At 36.2% G+C, this 6,039-nt stretch overlaps 1 long non-coding RNA gene across 1 annotated transcript; it reads left to right on the top strand.

Annotated features, from left to right (window-relative positions):
• LOC109821508 lies at positions 4,976-6,039 on the top strand. The gene is made up of 3 exons (XR_002241966.1): positions 4,976-5,159; positions 5,692-5,866; positions 5,962-6,039. It is a non-coding gene; the product is annotated as an uncharacterized LOC109821508 (long non-coding RNA).

Genomic DNA, 6,039 nt, shown 5'->3' with positions numbered 1-6,039 from the left:
TATTCGTTGTTAAGGATAATGGTTGGTTGTAAAGGTTATGAGTTGGTTGTGAATGTTACAAGTTATGGGTTTGTTGTGTAGGTTAACTTCACAACCAAAGAGTAGCATTCACAACCAACGTATATCCTTAACAACAAACCCGTGACCTTAACAACAAACATGTAATTAACCTTAACAACCAACCCGTAACCTTTACAATCAACCATTATCCTTAACAACGAATATTCTAAAAATATTGTGGTTGTAGGGGTTTGAACCCCTAATCTCTTGTCCAAACTCCCAAACTTTACCACTAGGCCAAGTGACCCAAAGTATTCATTCCACTCAAAAAATATATACATATATATCCCAACGTGTAACCTTCACAATCAACCCGTAACCTTAACAACCGACCCATAACCTTAACAACTGACTCGTAACCTTAACAACTGATCCATAACCTTAACAACTGACCTGTAACATTAGCAATTAACCCGTAACCTTAACAATTAACCCGTAACCTTAACAATCTCCCAATACAAATAAAAACAATTAGTTTCATCATCAACAACGAAAATAATAAAAAATAAAAACAATAAAATAATAATCACCTTCAATCATTTCAACATCATCATAGTAACATCATGATAAAGAGAGAGAGAGAGAGAGAGAGAGAGAGAGAGAGAGAGAGAGAAGGGATCCATAACCTTAACAATTGACCTGTAACATTAACAATTAACTCGTAACCTTAACAATTAACTCGTAACCTTAACAATTAACCCGTAACTTTAACAATCTCCAAATACAAACAGTTAGTTCCCCTCATCAACAATGAAAATAATAAAAAACAAAAATAATAAAATAATCCACATCAATCATTTCAACTATCATCTCAGTACATCATGATAGAGAGAGAGAGAGAGAGAGAGAGAGAGAGAGAGAGAGAGAGAGAATGATATTATGGTTTTTATATATTTTAATCTCTTGGGTTTTATATTTTGGGGGCTCAGAGAACAAAATCTTTATTTTTGGGGGCAAAGCACCCGTTGACAAAGTCTTTGGGGGGGGGGGGAGCACGTTTTCTTGGGTTTTGGGAGCTGGAAGCATTTTTCCCTAGTTTTTAATATATGGTTCATATATATGGGTACCCTTATTATTATGGCATTGCCTATTCCGAAATGGTGCAATTGATTATGGATTGGTATGCGTTTATTTCTGTTGGATAAGATATGTGTTTATTTGTATTTACGATTTATCTCCCCGGAGTCTATCTTCGCGGATCGATGTCGATCTTGGTCATAAAGGACCTCATACGTCAATGGACTCGCCTCCATACTGTAAATATCTGCACATATGATAATAAGAGTGTTTGTATTATGACGTATGCTAAATTAAAAGTAGAATAAAATTATAGATTTCATAAATAAGCATTGAATAATAAATGAAGTAGAATAAGTTTAAAAATAAAATAAAATATACCAATTAATTGCTATCTATTTGGATTGGTGGGACAATGAGATCTATTATGCCCGGTTGTCTGTAATATCCACACCTTTTTTTAGAGCTCCCTCCCGCCCTTCATCCATTGTACCTTTTATGCGTACTGATCACGGACGTCTGGCTTATTTCTTATATTCAGTCTTATATTCAGGAGGTAACACATGCGGCCCGTTATAGGGTAGACAGTAACGACTATCTATAATGTGATGAAAACACTACTTGTATGAATCTCTATAGTAGCTTGATTGATACCATTCAGAAGCGTATGTGTAATATGAAGTATTTGCCCCCCCCCGGCTAAATTGCTTAGACGTAACCGCTATAACATGTGAACATGGTAATTTTTACAATTTTGGTATATTACAAGTGCATGAGCATTGTGTCCCTCGTAAATTGACGGTGTAATTATGACTGTGATTGTTTGTAACCTGCCATTCATCTACAGCAAATCTAACAATCTTCGTTGATCTCGCTTGCTTGACACAAGCTCCTACAATCTCTTCATTTTTTGGTGCCAACAATGAGTCCCACTGTGCCCCATCCTCTCGTCGCTTGACAAAATAGTGATTGAGTCTATAAAATGTCCTCGAAACCAACGCCTGTATGGACATTGATCGAGCCCTCTTAAGTACCCATTTGAAGCTTTCAGAACAATTAGTTATCATCATGCAAAACCGATTCCCTCCATCTTTACTTAGTGCCCATCGGTCGACGTAATCACTCCCCAAACTACTTTCAATCCAGTCATGTGTAGTTGGAGATAGTTCCTTGATTTGATCCTGTATCCGATCATACACACATGTTTCGGGTGCACAACCCGCTTGCCAAAGAAGGTAAATGTATCTGACCAAAGCTCTTTTTAAAATTAGCTCTAATGTGTCGTAAGCAATAACGGTGATTGTGATGAGAGCCAAATCTTCTGTACAATACTTTTGGAATACCTTTCATCCTATCAGATATAAAAGTAATTTTCTTAGGAGACAACACATTAAAAATATATAATTGAATGCAAGAAAAAACCACTCCCAATTTTTACTGTTCTCGACCTCCACAACTGCGAAGGCTAAAGGAAATAAGCCACCATCTATATCTACTCCTGTAACAACAAGCAATACACCATTATATTTATCATATAAGTGTGTGTCATCAATGCTAAGAATCGGCCGACAAAATCTAAATCACTCGATCGAAGGACCAAATACCCAAAATATAGAGGTGAATTTATGAACTCCTAGATTGATATCTTTGGTTATGAGTTTGTATTCAGATCCATGATTACTTATTTTGATCGCATCAAGATATTGATGCAGTGTCGCGTAAGACTTCTCCTAATCTCTAAATATTTTTGTGATCGTAATTCTCCTTGCATTCCACGCTTTCCTATACGATATTTCAATGAACTTCGTATGTAGCACTCTATTAGTTATATTATCGGGCCTTAGTTCAAGCTGTATCTTTAATTTTGGCATAATCAATTGCGCTATGTAAGAGGCAGAAGCACCACTATGATCTTGCTCTAACATTGGATTGTTACATGTGTGAACACTACAGTATTCTGTGATCCTAAAATACCCATTATATTTCTTTCCGGCACATGCATATAACTTCCAAGGACATGCGTAATCAGCTTCATTTCCCTCGGCCCGACCTTTCCTTTGTGTATTCATAAAATAAATTGCTTCATAACTTATGCGATTGCTTTTAACTTGCTTGAATTTGACCAACTTTTTGATTGAGTAATCACGAATAGCATCAACCAATTGGTCCTTACTTAGTCTCGAATAAATCACCAACTCTGAAAGGGACGTCATCATCTCCTCTATGAGTTAAACTTTGACCAATGTGCATATCTTGTACTGTGGAAGAACGAATTTATTCATCATCTTCAACCTCGTCAGGGGGGGGTGCGGTTCTTCGTACTCAACATATTCATTATTAACATAAGCCTCATCGGGCCAATCCAGATTCTCTTTAATATCTTCACTCACAAATTACATGCTATCAATTGGTGCACTATCCTGATCTTCACCTTCAGAGGCGTTGCTTCTTTCATCCTCTTCAACTGTTGCCCCTCTTAACGGCCTCATATTTTCATAAAGGACTTCATTGTTCATGACATTTGATATTCCACCGAATGAAGGTGCACCACTGTGATATTAAAATTAAGTCTGCTCCATTTCACTCGAAGAAGAAAAAAAACCATCAGACTCAACTCCCAAATCTAACATGCGTGACAATTCTCTTGGAAGGTTGAATATCTAGCACGAACTATATGGAAACTTTTCAATAAACAATTCTATCGTTTGTTGCGACTTGTTTAAATTAAACATAATACTCATATGATGATCGTTTGAGATCTCAACTGTGGACGTTCTATCAAAAGTTATGGGCCAATTGCATATTATTCTTAGTTGGTACTCTCGTGGGTCAATTGCCGTAACTCGGTGTAATTCATTAACCAAGTCACAGTAACTATATGATTATGAGATCATTAACGGTGTCGTTACCCCTCCGACGTACATTGACATATTATTCATTACATAATTAATTTTCTCATCATAAGAGCAAGCAATAAAAATCATATTGCTCAACTTATTCAAAAGAAGATTATATCATTTATATGTAAAAAATTTAAATGATATTATCAGGGATCGAATAAGAGAGGAAAACCATATATGCAAATAATCTTATATAATTTTGACCAAAAACCTAATCCCTAGATTGAAAATCGTAAACCCTAGAATTGAGTATTCTATGTCCTAAAACTTTAATTTCAGCAATAACAATCATCATACCAAACATTCGAACCACCTAGAGAGAAAACCCTAGAAATTTGTTTTTGAGAGAAAACCCTAGATTTCTTCATGTTAAAAGAGGAGAGAAGGAAGAGAAATGACCTAGAGATCTTGAATAAACTTTTGATTCGAATTTCGGCAGCAAAAATGGGGTGAAAATTGAGATCTGATCTTGTAGTGCAAGAGAACGATGGAAGAGGAGAAGAGGGAGGCGGCTAGGAGAGATGGGTTTGGGGGAGAAAGGTTTTGGATGACTTATATAGGGGGCGATACCCAGAATAAGTAGTCGGGGTTGGCAACTCTGACTACTTTGAGACTTAGCCAATTCCCGACTTCCCTATTTGCACGAGTCTCTACTAAATGGTTGGGGTTGGGAACCCTGATCATTTTGGAATATACAATGCTAAAATGGTCGGGGTTCCCAACTCCGACCATTTTTGCATTGACTAAATTAGTCAGGGTTTCGGACCCCGACTAAATTGGCTTCTAAATAACAAGCGACCTCCTAAATAGTCGGGGTTACCAACCCCGACTATTTAGAAACGTGATTAAAAAAAATCGACCCACTTTCTCATCACGATGCTGACGTGACGCGAAATTGGGTTGATTTTTGTAAATAACTTTAAATAGGGTTGATTTTGAAGAATAAATTATAGAATGAGTTTAAATAGAAAATTTCTTCAACAACAAAAACATTAACTTTTTAAATTCCCTCTTCCTCTTCCATCTCCCACGACATCACGATCTTCTCACCGCCCCTTTCCCTCCTTTATACCTTTATTGCATTTGCTTACATTCTCTCTTTATTCCACTCCAAATATTATTTCATTCCTCCAAAGCAAACGGAGATCGATCCCTTCTCTATTTGTCTCACTCAGCCAACGAGTAAGCTTCATCATCCTCTAAATAGATCTCGGATTTTTCTCTAAGATCCATTTTATCTAGGGTTTCGATAATTCATAACACCTTTTTTTAGGGTTTTCTACTTTCCCCTTTTTTCTTTTTTTTAATGCGATTTTGTCCGAGGTTTATGATGTAGCGTCTGTTTCACGCTATGATATCGTTGCAATTATATCTGTGCTATTTGTGTTGAATTGTTGCCAGCAGTTTTTTTTAATTTGAAAATTTTAGCAATTTTTTTTTAATCTTTCTTAGCTGGAAATTTCATTGTTGTGGTTTTTGTGAACAAAAAAAATTCTTTTTTTTAAAAGTGTGTCTCGTATAAAATTAGGAAATCTGGTGCTATGCATATTTTATTGAATTTTGAGCTATTAAATTCCAATTTTTTTTGTGTCTGATTCCCCCTTTGAAGAAAAAAGCAACTTTTTTTTAGCAACTGGAGCATGCGTCGCTGGATTTCATCTTGGAATCATTTTCCACAGTACCCTGTAAATATTGGTTTTCATTTGCATTTCAGGTCCTGCTGATTTTAAGTTTTGGTGCTTGTCATGGTGGCCAACGGTCTTTTTTAGGGAATTTACAATTATGAATTTTTTTAACAATGCGGAGCAGCTCTTATTTGCAAGCATTTCTCTGTCTTCCTGATTCCAGAGTTGGAACGACATGGCAAAACTTGCGACTCTTGGGCGCAGGTTAATTAATTATATATAAATTGTAATTTCATGATGGTCCCTATACTTTTGCTTTGGTTTTAACATTTCTGGTTCGATTATATTATGATTCGCAGTGGATTTCTTAGGCACTCAAATGGAAGTTTGAGACTTATTATAACGACGACCATTGGCGTCGTGGTTGGCTTCTTCAT

This window comes from Asparagus officinalis, chromosome 1 (assembly GCF_001876935.1).
Source record: "Asparagus officinalis chromosome 1, Aspof.V1, whole genome shotgun sequence".
Lineage (NCBI taxonomy): Eukaryota > Viridiplantae > Streptophyta > Magnoliopsida > Asparagales > Asparagaceae > Asparagus > Asparagus officinalis.
Note: the sequence above shows the minus strand (reverse complement) of the source record. Positions and strands in the feature narration are given on the sequence as shown.